General features: G+C 41.5%; 1 protein-coding gene across 7 annotated transcripts in view; it reads right to left on the bottom strand.

Moving 5' to 3' along the window:
* The window catches only part of LOC307220151 (uncharacterized protein), a gene marked incomplete at its 3' end in the record, with an annotated part of 350,445 nt that overhangs the window by 100,240 nt on the left and 233,832 nt on the right, over positions 1-16,373 (bottom strand). The gene's annotated exons all lie outside the window — the stretch shown is intronic.

The following is a 16,373-nucleotide window of genomic DNA, read 5'->3' as shown; positions in this document are numbered from 1 at the left end:
GACCACCAATTTATGCACATGTAACTTGTGCACATTCAGCTTTACACACATAGCAAAAATAAAAATAAAAAAGGGGGGGGGCCTTTGACAATTCCACCCACTATTGTACCCAATGTGTTTTGACTATGCATGATTTTGGCTTTATGTGTTATCCTTGAAATGTAACCTCCGCATAAATTGCAAGTATACTGTACTGGAAAAAGATAAATTACCTAATATCAAAAATTCTAGGTTATAATGTTCCATGAGACCCAGTATAGTTGTACCTTGGATCCCAAATGCCTTGGTACTCAGACATTTTGGCTCCTGAACACCACAAACCTGGACGTGAGTGTTCCGGTATGCGAACGTTCTTTGGAACCTGAATGTCTAGTGAGGCTTCCATGGTTTCCGATTGGCTGCAGAAGCTGTGCTTTGGTTTCTGAATCTTTTGGAAGTCGAATGGATTTCCATAACAGATTTCATTCAACTTCCAATGTACGACTACATTCTCTCTCTCTCATTCTCTCTCTCTCTCTTTCTCAAACTATATGAATAGTGCTGTAAGGCAGGAACATAAAGAGTTAACTTCCTACCTGCCTAGCAAGCCAATGCAGATCCTAAATGCTAGTCTAGTGTGTCAAGGGAAAAGGCCTTCTCCTTCTGCACCTGATGCATCTTCTAGACACTCAGCAAGACCATTATTCAAAACTGTTGTAGACCTAAGAATCTGAACCACTTTTTAGTAGATATATGTGTGCACATACACATGCCAGTTACTGAGAAATTACTTCCCTTTTTGGAAGTGTGAATTCTAAAACCAGGTTCAGCCAGCGGAAACTGTACATGCAATAGGGGTTTTCTAAAATGGCAGTCAGCAAGAAGAGCAACATATCTAAACATACCACAGCAGGTCTGATTTATGTAAACATTTATGTAACAGTTTAACCATTTAACATCTCCTTGGTTGGAAGAAAGCCACTATGAGAGTAAATAGGCCACAGGTGACACTGAGTGTTATTGGCTATTCTAGTTCTCTGTGGGGATATTTGGGAAATAATCAGATAAGGCCATTCTGGATTTCACCAGATCATTCTTTGGTGCAAAGATGAGAGAGCTGAAAAGTCCAATCAGATCCCTTTTTCTGTGGCATAAGCGCAGTTTAGATAATATAGGGATGTAAATCACTGCCATGCCTTCTTCATGGCCTGGAACTGACAGTAGCAGGCGCAGAGAGCCTCTATGTGTCTGGGCTGATTCACATTAAGTTCACACAATGAGCTGCTGCCAAAACAGACTGAGTCCAGGAGTATTTGCACCACTTCTGCTCCCAACCCTAGACATTTCCCAGGAGAAACTCGCACTCTTCACTACACATCCTGGGAGGCGAAAGCCGCTATTGGGAAAGGGCGGTGTTACAAAGATAATTAGATTTTACACACATACGTGTTTCGTTTTACAAATATTTGCATTGTTTTTTAAATCACTTGGAAGAAATACTGAGCGACTGACGATGGGCAGTGCCAAGTAGGGTCACTGGGTAGGAAAGTGGCAGATTTTTTTAAACCCAAAAGGGGTGTCTTTCTTTTTTCTTTCACCCTAGCTGATTTCAATTTTGAAACATAATCCCCATTGATATCAAGTTGGGGCAGATGATGGGCCCAATCATGGGGCCTCAGGTGACCAATGGCATTTTGGATCCGCAGGACCCAAAGCCTTCTGTCCTGTTTCTGTCCCACAGCAGGAATGCCCTGTTTTGGTGCTGAACGACAGCTAGCACCACCAAAGGACACCAACAGTGGTAGATCCATTCCATGCTCATGGGAGCTTTCCCTGGCTGTAGTAGGAGTCTCTGCAATGGGTGTTTTCCTCTCAACAGGTAAGGCTTCTTTCTGTTGGTGGAGGAACATCTCCCTCCCATGCAAGCCTTCCTCCAGGCAGCATCTCTGTGGATTATAATAGTTCTGTTACTGACTAAATAGCAGATGGGTAGGAAGACAAAAATCATCTCCTATTTTGTACATCAATAGTATTTTTGTACTGGTCTCCTTCTATTTTTTGATTTAGCCAACGGGAGGGGGAACGACAAGATGAAAAATAATGTAATGGAAGAAACCTACTTTATTTCAGTGAGAAATCTCAGAACCCAAGATGGTTTTCCCAGTATGGGCGATTTAAGCACCTCGACCTCTTTAGATAATGCATCAAAAATGAGACTGTGCATATAAGCTTGGAATGGCAAGTGCTGGGTGCAATGCCCTGGGTGCATATGAGCATCTCTACTCCTGGCAACTTAGTGGTGCAAAAAGAAAAGAAAAAGAAGTGGCCCACATACTTTTCGTACCATCGCTTCATAATGCTAGTGCCTAATATTAAGAAAACTTTGGGTGCTGAGCCTTTAAACTATACGCTTTAAATTTATTTTGTATTGGATAAACCTATTTTATAATGCCACCGTGCTTCCATTTATTGTTTGCTTTCGTTTTCATTTAGAGTGCTGGCTTAAGAGAAAAGAAGCCTCTATTTATTTATTTATTTTTTTTCTCTTTAGGAGAGACTGTCAAGAAAAACCTAGAGCAAAAGGAACACTTTATTATTTTCAGGGGTTACAGTAATTTAGTTTTCTATAAAAGGAAAGCCAGAGGGGAGAGGGAGGCAAATCATGCTACAAATAGAAGGCCATGTTCTTATCAATAATATGTTTGGCTCTTTCATACCTATAGTAATATTTTACTTCCCAGTTCCTTCATTTTCCCCCTCCATTTTAAAAGCACTGAGTTTAGTGTTTCTTTTTCAAAGCAGCCTCCCCCCCCCCCTGAAATTGCTATATGATCAGTATTAGGATCTCTTAAATTGTCTTTCCAGTCTACAGAGAAACTACTACAATTCTGATGAAAAATCAGGGTCCCCTAATAAATTTACTCTTATTTGAAAACATTCAAATAAAGACAAGAAGAAAAACACACATTCCAAGTTCTCATTGCATCCATCATAAAAATGTATGAGAGCTGTATGCTCCAGCTGAATCAGCAAGGGCCAAATAAAACCTATTAAAAAAACACATTTCTGTGAATGTGTGTTCTTTTGCTTAAAAATATGGGAGGCAGAGAGAAATCCCCTAGTATTCATCACTTTCCCCCTCCATTTTCCATCTGATGTAATTTGCAGCACTGCAAGCAAGTTACTGCTCCAACACTATGGTGTAACTAAGTTTATTGGTTGTTATTATTACATACACTGGAGGACAGTAGAAGTTTTATTGTGGATTGCCAGCCATCAGTTTCTCCAGTTTGTTTCATAATTAGCTACTTCAGGGATATAAAAAGGCCATTAAGGAACAAGAGTGTGTACATTTTTGCTCCAAATACAATGGACTGATCCTTGATCCCATTGTTTTCCTCCCTGGCCCCTGAGTTTCACAGTTGCTTCTGACTTTTCTCCTCGCATATAAGGGATGAAGCACCGACCACTAACATTGTGTTCTTCCACTCAGGACATTGGGAGAATTCCAGGAAGAATAGCCACAGGCAGGTGAAAACTTGCTGGCTACTTGGCTAGTCTGCAGAACCACAAGCGATGCTAGCAATAGAGGAAAAAGTACTTTACAACTCGTGGAAATCACACAAACTGTTAAAAAGGAAGTGAGGGAGGCCTGGGGGGGGCGGTGTGCAGCAGGGACAAAGCCAATTACAAATCCACTTCAGATTGGTGTAGGCTCCTATCAGAAACTGTTTGTGGCCTTTCATGCACCACATAATTGGCCACTGATGAGGCCAACATTGAGACCTAGAGCCAACAGCGTATATGTTGGGGATGACTGAGTTGTGGACTGCAACTCCCATCATACCTAACTGCTGGCCAGGTTGGCTGGGGCTGATGGGAGTTGTAGTCCAGGTTAGCCAGCCCTGGTGCATATAGTTTTTGTCCTAGATTTTTTTGTCCTGGTCATATCAAATCTATGTCTTACTTTGCATTATGTTGAAAGCTTTTTGTTACTAATGACAAGGGCATGGCTGGGGTGACTAACCTGTGGCCCTCCAGATGTTGCCAAGCTCCTACTCCCATCAATCTCAGGCAGCCTAGCCAATAGCCAGGGACAATGTAAGTTCAGCAACATCTAGAGGGTCATATGTTGTCTGCGTCTGCAAGAAAAGGTAATAGCAATAGATTGGGAATCTAGATTAAGGAGATGAGCAAAGATTAACGTTGCCTCCAGAGTTCCTTGCATGATGGTGTATCAAAAACCTTCTGAATTCAAATTAACTTCCATTGCATTATTCAGTCAAATGTATACATTTGTGCAATTTGTAAAATTCAAATGAATGTGCACACGCCACTTTTTCTGTTTGGAGAATTGCCATTCCTTTCTCAGTGATGCCAAAGAAGATAAATGGATGCTTTCTGTGTATTTGACAGATCTTACATAATCAGTAGTGGTAAGAAAAGTAAGATCTGTGATTACACCCAAGCAGTATTGACTTGGGTGTTTTATTTGCCCTTGCAGGGAGCTTGGAATTGTCACCAAAAAGTCAGAGCTGAACTGGGGTGGGGGAGAGACACATTGAAAGAAGAAGACATGTGCTCAATCCCAGCCCCCCCCCCCACATGTCTTTGACACAGAGCATTTAAAGATATACAAGATATACTTAAATCCAGGGACAGGGAAAATACAGTGGTACTTCGGGTTACAGATGCTTCAAGTACAGACACTTCATGTTACAGACTCCGCTAACCCAAAAATAGTACTTCGGGTTAAGAACTTTGCTTCAGGATGCGAACAGAAATTGCACGGCGGTGGCGCAGCATCAGTGGGAGGGCCCATTAGCTAAAGTGGTACCTCAGGTTAAGAACAGTTTCAGGTTAAGAACGGACCTCCAGAACGAATTACGTTCTTAACCCGAGGTACCACTGTATTATCAAATTGGTTGGAGAAGATTGAGGAAGCCTCTTCAATATAAGAATGCAATATGGCAAGTAATTTCTCACATCCAACATTGCAGAAATCCCTGTATGTGTCTTTCTGCATTAGGGTTGAGGGAACTGATCTCTGTTTATGAACGAATGGAGGCAGCTCCAAAAATTGCCCAGGATTTATACCATGTAGCAAACGCCACTATACATGGCTTCCTTTCAAACTCAGTATCCTACCTATTCTTTCGTGTCTTAACAATAAAGGAGTCTATATCTGCACAGAGGAAGGGGTGAAAAAGCTTGCTTCAGAAAAGCGCTATGTAAATCAGATGAGAAAGCAGTCAGCCCATACGAAACATTCTGTGATGTCAAATGGCTCTTTCCCCCATAACATAATTTCAAGAATTAAAACAGTACAAGATCTGCCTCCCCTTGGATAGGAAAATGGGTCAAAGAATACACAGTATTTTGTTCCTTTTCTCTGCTTCCAGAAGGAGAAATAAGGGAGATAAATCTACATAATGCTGAGCTGAATCTCTTTAATTCCAGTCAGCTTTTATCATTCAATCAGAGGCTGCATGTGGAAAAATTCATGCTAATTCCCCCTAGCAACAGTCTCAGCCTATCAGGACGCTCCATGCACCATGCAGCTGCCAGCCAGCCAGCAAGAATAACTCTAAGTAGGTCAGGCCTGTATTTCTAAAAATGCCACGGTCTAGTAACCCCACTGTCCCGTCTGTCAGCCCTGCCCCATAATAGCCTCAATTGCTTGGCGACACAATGACATACTACGCTGTTAGAGCGCAATCAAATCAGGCTGCATTATTCTGCTGCAAGCATGGCTGCTGGGTGGAGGACCCTTTGAAGGGCAGCATTAATCAGGCAGCCATTCACGTCCGCTAACGTTTTCACTCTGGAGATGGGTCCTGCATTAATGACCAGCTGTTTGAACTTACACACACGCAAGCCAAATGAAATCCTTCCAGCCTGTTTGGTGCACAGAACAGCACTATTCTGGGTCCAGGCATGGTATACACGTTGCCCAAATCCAAAATGCGGGGCTAGGAGAATGACGGCTTTTGTAAACTTCCAAGTAATTAAAGGACGTTTAAACGGCACTACATGCAGCAACAAAAGAGCTATTGGCTTCATGTTAACACACAGCCCTGCCCTCCGAACAAAATGCGCATTTTTTCCCAGCCCCAAATATAACATGTTTGCACAATGCAGTCTATTTTGGGCATATTATTAAGGCGAGCTAAATAAACAAGAGCTGAACTGAGGCTGACTTCTGCAGGGAATCTGGGAAACCAGAAGAGGCTCCGAGCAATTTGGGCAGCGCAGAACAGGAGGGGAGAAACACAAACCGCACGTTGCAAAGGCTTGCAGATAAAAGCCAGGAAAGTGCTGCGTAAAAGGCGTCTGCAAAAAGCCAATCAGGGACGAGGCACCTCCCATGCCCCCCCTCACTGCTTGCATGCGGCAGGACTGCAAATGCATACTCAAAGCAGTCAGGCTCAGCTCCCGAAATGTTCCCGAAGAAGCTCTCCCCCCCCCCCCCGCCCCCAGGATCTGCTTTGGATTTAAAAAATGCTGAACCAAATTTGACACATTTGAAAGAAAACACACCCTTTGAAATAGAAAAGGCTGATTAAAAGCCATCTCACATTACTTGTGAAGCATATTTGAAAAGCCCAGCAAAACTCAAATCTACAGTAACGGTGCGCTTTCTTTGCCATAGCCTTTCAGTGAAAGCATCACACATCTGCATTTGTTGTTTTCTCCTTTTTGGCAACCGTGGTGCAATCATGTCAGCCAGCTGCGTGTGTTAGATGAAGCCTGCATAAAAAGCAAAGGCATTTGTTACGGGCAACCAGTGCGTTTTTTAAAAGGTTCGCACTCTATACTCTGCAAATCTCTCCCCACAGCCTGCTTCTGCAGAAAACTTGACAACTGAGCCCTCAACTATGCAGAACTCAGCAAGACCCACAACATGTGATCCCATCCATATTTGATTTATGAACACAGCACATTCATTAATCCATCTGCCCTTGTTTGAACCAGGGCTGATAACTAGGTTGTGACTATCTTCCTCACTTTGTGGCATGCATCACAGTTATTCTTGGAAAGATATGGTCGCTGACGTAACCATGAACTGCTAATTACAAGCTGCTGACATTTTGCTGGTCTATGCAGCTTTGTACGATTTACACAAGTCCCTCCCTCCCTCTCTTCCGCTTTCCACCCCCATCTCTCTCCGTTTAAAATGTCTGAGCTGGAACCACAATATCTGAGGAAGAGGAAGAGCTCCCCTGCAGAGCAAAAAGTATTTTCCTAAGCCTGATTTTCCCCCTTTAAAACAAGCAGAAAACTACATTTCTCCAACAGCTGGCTAAGATATTACTGAGCAAACAGTACACTCATCAGCAAAAAAATCCTGCAAGGTATAGACAGGAGCCTTAGAGAACGACTACTGAAAAACTCCTTTGGATACACATGAAGAAAAATTATGGTCTCTGGATTTAAACACCCACACATACACAAAGTAGGCAGCTGATGAAGAGTCCGCCAAGCTTCTCCTATCTGTCTGCAGCATTTGTTTCCTTTCACTTCATTTGGCCCATTACACAGATATGACCACTTTTAGTTATTATTCAGAAGCAGTTACCGTATTAAGTATATTATAGCAAGTTCAGCTGTTCTTAAAAACATCAACAACACTGTTCTTACTTCACTGCCCCCCACCCCAGCAAAACAAGAAATAGGACTTGCCAGTGAGCATTTCAGAGCAAATCTTTGCCAAAATTGAGCACTGTGCTTTTTCAGTGGGACTCCGGAGTCCCCCTCCCCAGCTTTGTTTTGTTTTTTTCAATTACAGGCTGACTTTGAAATGCATTAAAAATGTAAATACGTTGCCGATTTTCATTTCGGCTGCACATTGAGCCATCTGAAAATGAGGAGTTGCCAGCTGGGCTTCCAAAGTCATCTGGGATAATTTATTTTGATTAGACTGACCACACGTCTATTTACAGTATAGAATTTTTTCACTAGACCGAGTACAGCTGTGTTTATAAAGATTGTAAAGATGAAGCAAACAAAAAATCCCACTGTTCTTCCCTGTAACATATAGAAGATTCAAGACTTCAAGGTGTTAAAGGAGGGAGAGAGAGAGAGAGAGAGAGAGAGAGAGAGAGAGAGAGAATTTCCAGAATCTCGCCTCCAAATGTGTCTTTTTTCAAACAAGCTGACTGCTTATTGCCGAAAAGAACACGTAGAAAGGAGGTAGTTGAAAATATGCACCATAACCAAGCCTGACCCAGCAGCCTGAAAGGCTTCCTATGCATTCTCAAGTCAGAAAGCTGCCTTTCCCTCAATGCACATATGTACAAACACAGACACACATACAACATACACTGCACACTTCTCCTTTCCCCCACAAGGTGCTCATGTCTTTTCAGCCACCTACACCTTTTGTTTCCTCCGTAACCGCATTAGGGAGTGTTCAGACTACAATTTAGAGTCCCTCTATCCAGATATGGGTTCTGTAAATTATGCCATCATCATCATCATCATCATCATTGCAGAAATGAGCAGACACGATCAAACGGCATGCCGTCTCCTCTTCCTCCTTTTCATTTGCTGGCTTGCTCCCTTCCACTCTTTTCCTCCCATGGCTATGCTCTGACAGGCTCACGTATCAGATACTTTATTTATCCATCTCCAGCACAGCTCCTCTGAGGTGAAGCACGGCATCGCCATGGCTTTCCCCATAATAATCCCTTCGAACAGCAGTGCCTGGGATTCTTCTTCTTGATGCCCTTGCCATACATACAGGATCGCTGCCGATGCCCTTGCTGTAAACACCGGATTACCTGGCATCGTATCTCTTTGACTCACATTTTTCACCCTTTAGGGTGGGGTGGGGGGGGAATAAAAACCCAGAATCGCACATTTCTTCTCTTCCAGCAGGAACAGAATGCACTGCCCAGATTTTCCTCGCATCTTGCCGAGAATGTGCCGACGAGAGATTCTCCCGTAGTGCAAGCCAGGTTGAAACGCAGGAAGGCAGGCAGGCAGGAGCAAGCCCAACAGCAGCAGCCGCAGCAACAGCAGCAATAGCAGCCACCCAGGTAAATGGGGGGAGCAGGATATGCCGAAAGTGGTACAGCGTCATCGCTCTGAGAGAAGACGAAATCGCTCCTTCCAAACAGCACGGCTCGAATCCTGCAGGAAGTAAAGAGCAGGAGTCCCCCCCCCCCCCCCGCAACGCAATCCCACCCAGCCCCAAAATGGAGAGAGTTAAAATCATCGTTTAAAAAAAAAAATCAAGCCACTAAAATAACACACAACTTTATTTCTGCCGTTTTGGATTTGGATATCTGCGCTGCCGAATATTACTGCCCAGGAGTGCAGAGTCACAAGAGCTCTCTTTCCCCAAACTGCAAGAAGCCGAGCATCGCGTGAGGCGACACATGATGCGCTGGCAGACGGATGCTGATGTGGCCAACTAGTTCAGGGAAACAAGAGCAACATCGGCAAATAATCGTCTTGAGCCAACAAATGCTGCTCTCAGGTAGATGCGGTGCAGTTTCCTTTCGGAAAATACAATCTGTGTACATACGCTTCTGCACACAGCATCGTGTCTGCGCCTATGTGCATGCATGCTACTGTGAAGAGATGCCGAGGATGCTGTTCCACAGACACTAGCTGGATGGCAGCAATATTACTTCTTGGCTGCGTTATTCCAAGCTGATTCCACTTAAGTGAATTCCTGAAAAGCATGCTCCATGTCTCTGTAGCCTGGACTGGCAGGGGGAGGGGAGAGATCCCCAATGGCTTTATCTCTCCCAGCAATCTCTATTTGAAACTGCATCCTGAATAATTTATTTCTGGCAAATAATATGTTCACCTAGGATGTTCCCTTTCCCCTGTTACCATCACATGCCGGATTCATTATGCAGGTAAAGCGTGTCCTGCTGCAGTCAGGGAAAGAGAAGGAGCGTTAATCATTTCCCCCAAGTGCTGGGTTTACCAGAGACACAAACAATCTGGGCCAAGATGCTTCTGCTTTATTGTGCATAAAGTAGGTTTTGCTCACATGTGACTGCCAAACAGCAAATATGTTTGCTGATGTTATACAGTGTTTGTGTGTGTGTGCATGTGCAGAAATATGTGAGCACACACGGTTGAGAGGGAAAGAACAACAGAGTGTGCATATTTGTATGTTAGTTATAAATATAATTTTGAAGGCAAAACAGGAAGAAAATCACCCTTACAGTTTTGTTCCTGCATGCATGGCATGTCACTGTATTTCCTTAATTAATGCAGTTAATAAACACTGTACGTTCCTTAAACGGCCAGTTAAACCCCTGAGAATTCTCTCTATGGCCTGCTCTCAAGTCTCCAATAGGTTAATGGTCCCCCTCTGTGTTCCCTCTTGCCTGCAGAAGTCTGGTAATGAGGGAATAGTCAGCTGGCCAAAAAGGGGTGGGGAGACCTGCAGGCACAACTATCATCAGACAAACCGTTAACAATTCTGAGGCTTCTGTTGCTCCAATATTGGTGCAAAATGACAGAATAGGAGGCGACATGTCTTCCATTCCCCTTGTTTGCTTATCTGTGGCAATGTCCCTGCACTGCTACTTCTATATTTCCCTGGAATCTAACTGGAAGCTGTGTTTGGATGAGACAATGGCTTCCCAATGTGGGTGGCTGCATTGTACAATAGTAGCTTGGTACAAGTTCTGGCATTCGTATGATGCCACTCAAACGTAGATCGACATATTAGCAACGTACATGTACATGTCACTTGGGATAAGGAAAAGAGGTGAGCAGAGCACAGAGAAAAAACTACTGTGGTAAAAAGCAGGTGGAAAATGGGGTGGGGAGGAAATCAGCCCCAAACAGCAGATGCTTCTTTTCATTGGTTCTCAGGTGAAAGAGGATGCTCACTGGGCCAGTCCTGGGGGGCCCAAAGGACCACTCCGCAGATACAAGCATGATCCAAATGCAAAACCAGTTTGCATACCACAGGCTACAGCCTTGGACAAAGGGAAAAGAAGAAAAGAGTCCCAAAAGGTGATTTGCTATGGAGATCCCACACACTGCATACTGTTGAATATAAACTGCACACCTAGGCTCAGAAAATATATATGCTATAATACGCAAAGAGGCCTAAAGATCACTGGCTTGTCTAATGCTGGTGCTTTTTATGGTTTGAAGTGGCACTGGGAATCATGGCTTTGGCAATTTTGATACAACAGCTCAGTCTGTCTTAAGAAATCAGTGTTGTTTTATTTATTAAGTTGCAAGTTGTCTTGCTCTATTTAAAAAAAATAAATGCACCCATACCGAGTTTCAGTAATCTATAAATGCATTTAAATGTAATTGATCAACCAGTTGAAAGGTGATCAACTTTCACAGAGTATCAAATAAGTGTCAGTATACATCCCAACACTCTTAACATTCCCATTTTTAAATTTCTGTTAAATCAACACCTGTAAACTATATAATCGTTATCTCTATATGTGAAATCAGAGGCAGCTTTGGAGACTCTCTTGTGTCATCAATTTTTGCATGAGTAAGGTAAAAAATTCCAGCACACAGCAAAGTAGAAATTCAGAGAAGCAATGGCTATTCCCAATTATTTCCCAAATCAAATAAACGAAACAAAGGGACAAGGAGGTAAAACACAGACTGCTATTTTAAAACATCAGTAGCCTTTGGCTAGTTGACTGAAATGAGTCCTTGATGGCTAAGCCAATGGCTCTATTAAAAAAAAGATGTGATGGAATGCTTATGAACACTCCAAATGCTCAGAAGTTTTTAAAAGACATCTCAGCATACAAGGCCTAAGGAGAGATAGGACTGGGTGCCAATGGTGAGAATTGGTACAAGCAGAGAAGGGTTTAGGCGGCACTATTAAAGTATTGGTCAACTGTTATGACTTTACGAGAAAAAACATCTCTCTCAATAAACTTACAGGAACTGTGAGGGAAATAATATTTTTGTTTTGTTTTTTTTAAAATATTTTTTTATTAATTTTCCAATTTTAAGACAAAACAACATACACACATCAACAAACAAAAACAAACACACTGATATAGTTTCATAACCTCATTTTCATAAACCTTCTTTCTCGGACTTCCCCATACCTCACCCTTTTTGCATCCTTATTTTACAGTTTTTCAGCAACCCTTTACTCCAATTAATTAGAACTTATTATCTTTCTCAATTTCATCTTAATTCAACAAACGTTTTCCGCTGCAATTCTGTATCTTCCTTTCCCTTGACATTTTAGCACTCATCAGTATTATAACAGTTCTTAAGATAAACTTTGAACTTCTTCCAGTCTTCCTCCACCGTCTCTTTCTCTTGGTCACGGATTCTGCCGGTCATTTCTGCCAATCCCATAAAGTCAATCACTTTCGTCTGCCATTCTTCCAGTGTGGGGAGTTCTTGTGTCTTCCAATACTTTGCTAGAAGGATCCTTGCTGCTGTAGTGGCATACATAAAAAAAGTCCTATCCCTCCTTGGCACCAATTGGCCGACCATGCCCAAGAGAAATGCCTCTGATTTCTTGTGAAAGGTACATTTAAGTACCTTCTTAATTTCATTATAGATCATTTCCCAAAAGGCTTTAATCTTTGGGCAGGTCCACCAAAGGTGAAAGAAGGTACCTTCAGTATCATTACATTTCCAGCATTTATTATTGGGCAGATGATAAATCTTCGCAAGCTTGACTGGGGTCATGTACCACCTATAAATCATTTTCATAATATTTTCTCTTAAGGCATTACATGCCGTAAATTTGATACCGGTGGTCCATAGCTGTTCCCAGTCAGCAAACAAAATGTCATGACCAATGTCCTGTGCCCATTTAATCATGGCTGATTTAACAGTCTCGTCTATTGTATTCCACTTCAGCAACAAATTATACATTCTTGATACATTCTTACTATTAGGTTCTAACAATTCTGTTTCCAATTTCGATTTCTCCACCTGGAAGCCAATTTTCCTGTCCTGTTTAAAAGTTTCCATTAATTGATAATAATGGAGCCAATCTCGTACCTTAGACTTTAATTTCTCATAACTCTGTAGTTTAAATTCACCCCTTTCTTGTTCTAAAATTTCAGAGTATTTTGGCCATTTGGATTCTATATTAAGTTTCTTCACCTCCTTAGCCTCTATAGGTGATAACCACCTAGGAGTTTTATTTTCCAACAAATCCTTGTATCGAATCCAGACATTATATAGTGCTTTCCTAACAATATGGTTTTTAAAACCCTTGTGAACTTTAACCTTGTCATACCATAAATATGCATGCCAGCCAAACCTGTTATCAAATCCTTCCAGGTCCAGAATATCTGCATTCTCAAGAAGTAGCCAATCTTTCAACCAGCAGAAAGCTGCCGATTCATAGTACAGTCTTAAGTCCGGCAGGGCAAACCCCCCTCTTTCTTTTGCATCAGTAAGTATCTTAAATTTTATTCTGGGCTTTTTGCCCTGCCAGATAAATTTAGATATATCTTTCTGCCACTTCTTGAAACAATCTAGTTTATCCACAATTTGTAGTGTCTGAAACAAAAATAACATTCTAGGCAATACATTCATTTTGATCACTGCGATTCGGCCTAACAAGGAAAGCTTCAAGTTCGACCATATTTCTAGATCTTTCTTTACCTCTGTCCAGCATTTATCATAATTGTCTTTAAATAAATTCACATTTTTAGATGTCATGTTAATCCCCAAATATTTTACTTTCTTTGCCACCATTAAACCAGTTTCATTTTGGAATCTCTCTCTTTCAACATTTGTTAAGTTTTTTTCCAAAACTTTAGTTTTTTGTTTGTTCAACTTGAATCCTGCCACCTGACCAAAGAATTGAATTAACTCTAAAACTCTTTTTGTACTAGTGTCTGGCTCTTGTAAAGTCAATACTAAGTCATCTGCAAATGCCTTCAATTTGTAGTGTTTAGCTCCGACCTGAACTCCTTTTACCAGCTGGTACCCCCTAATCATATTCAGCAAAACCTCCAGGACTGATATAAAAAGTAATGGGGATATTGGGCACCCCTGCCGTGTCCCTTTTTCTATGGAGAGTTCATCAGTAACCACGTTATTTACAATTAGCTTTGCCTTTTGTTCAGAATATATTGCACTTATACCATTTTCAAACCTTTGGCCTACCCCCATCCCATGGAGATTCTTCTTCATGAAGTTCCAAGAAATATTATCGAAGGCTTTCTCCGCGTCCACAAAGATTAGAACTGCCTTCGTATTGATATTTACAGTTAGCAGTTCCATAATGTCAATTATGTTCCTTACATTATCTGATAAGTGTCTTCCTGGGAGAAAGCCTGCCTGGTCCTTATGAATCTCCTCCATTAACACCCTCTTCAGTCTTTTTGCTAAAATGTCAGCAAATATTTTGTAATCCACATTAAGTAATGATATAGGGCGGTAGTTCTTGATCTGGTTTTTTTCAGTATCAGTCTTTGGTATAAGTGTAATGAATGCTTCTTTCCACGATTCAGGTGCCTTTTTCCCCTCTAATATTTCATTACAAACCTCCTTAAGCGGCTGTATTAGCCATTCTTTCAATGCTTTATAATATCTGGAGGTTAGTCCATCTGGTCCTGGAGATTTCCCTAATTGCATGTTTTGAATGGCACCCTCCATTTCTTGATCTGTTATTTTCTCATTTAAAATCAACATACTTTGTTGCGAAATTTTTTGTAGTCCATATTTCTTAAGAAAATCTTCTATGTCTCCTTCGTTTTCCGGCCCTTGTGCATATAATCTCCTGAAATAGCTCTGAAAGCAGTTGCTGATCTCATTTGGTTTAAAGATGTTCTTTCCGTCCACCTCCAGGCTTGTGACTGTATTTAATTTCTGTCTCTTCTTCAATTGCCATGCTAGAAGTCTCCCACATTTGTCCGCTGATTCAAATGTCCTCTGTCTCATTTGCTTAATTTTCCATTCTATCTCCTGGTTCATCAATTCCATATATTGCATCTGATAAAACTTAATTTCTCTCAGAATCTCATGAGACTTTGGTTTAGACCTCAGTTTCTTTTCTCCTTCTTTTATTTTTTCCAGAATCTTATCCTTCCTTTCATTTTGTTTCTTTCTCTTTAAAGAGTTCTGTTGTATCAGAAAACCTCGCATCACGGCCTTGCTTGCGACCCAAATCACTCTTTTCTCAACATCTGTCCTCAGATTTATCTCAAAGTAGTCCTTCAAGGTTTTTTGGGCCTTTTTGTAAATCTCCACATCTCTAAATAGGGTGTCATTCATTCTCCATCTGAAGGATCCAGCTGTTGTTAGTTTCATTTCCATCTTCACTGCGTTGTGGTCGGAGCATGTCTTTGGGCAGATTTCCACCTTTTTTATCCTTGGAGCCATTCCACTAGTAGTCCATATTTGATCTATTCTTGTCCATGTCATTTGTGCCTCTGAAAAGAATGTTCCCTCTCTCTCAAGAGGGTTTCTTGTTCTCCAGATATCGATCAAGTCCATGTTTTCAGTCATTTCAAAAAAGGTCTTGGGTAGTCTCCCATCCTTAGAAACCACCTGTCTTTGTGCTTTATCCATATTTGTAGAGACCACGCCATTCATATCTCCTAATAAAATCACCTTGTAATCCAGATGATCCATTAATGTCTCATGCAATTTCTTGTAAAATTCTGCCTTCCCTTCATTTGGTGCGTAGATGCCAACTATCAGGAATTTTTCTCCTTGGATTTGTATCTCAGTTGCCAAAATTCTTCCATGTTCATCTTTAAAGATCAATTTTGGAGCCAATTTTTCCTTTGCATAAATCACCACTCCTCTTTTCTTAACTTTATCTGATGAAATAAATTCCTGTCCTAATCTTTTATTTATAAGTAATCTTCTATGTGCCCTTGTCACGTGGGTTTCTTGTAGACATATCAAATCCAATTGTTCTCTTTTCAAGATGTGAAAAACCTCACGCCTTTTTCTGGGAAGGTTCAGTCCATTACAGTTCCAGGTTAAAAATTGCAGAGACATTGTTAATTAGTTACCTCCAGCTGCTCCCTGCAGCTGTTCTTCTTCCGTTGGTGACTTCAGTCCAAATGTCAAATTTCCGAGGTCTGTGTCAGAGGTCGAGTCTAACACTCCTTTCAGAAGGTCCTCCTCGTTTCTGTCCAGGAATTGTTCCTTATCTTGCACTGTTCTTATTTTGACTTTCTTTCCTTTGAAGTTAAAGGACAGGCCTTGTGGAAATTCCCACCTAAAAAGTATGTTATTCTTCTTCAGCAGGTCAACCAGGTTCTTAAAATGGGTTCTTACCTCCAGAATGTATTTTGGGATGTCCTTGTAAATTTGAACAGAAGCATTTCCAATCTGAAGGGTTCTCTGGTAATGCAAATTTAAAATTTTATCCCTTTCCTCTTTAGATCTCAGAGTTATCAGACAATCCCTTGGGATCTTCCTGCCTTGCCTTCTGCCCAACCTGA

The sequence above is a fragment of the Podarcis cretensis genome, assembly GCF_951804945.1.
Source record: "Podarcis cretensis genome assembly, chromosome: 7".
NCBI lineage: Eukaryota > Metazoa > Chordata > Lepidosauria > Squamata > Lacertidae > Podarcis > Podarcis cretensis.
The sequence above is the reverse complement of the archived record's forward strand: the minus strand, read 5'-3'. Positions and strand labels throughout refer to the sequence as shown.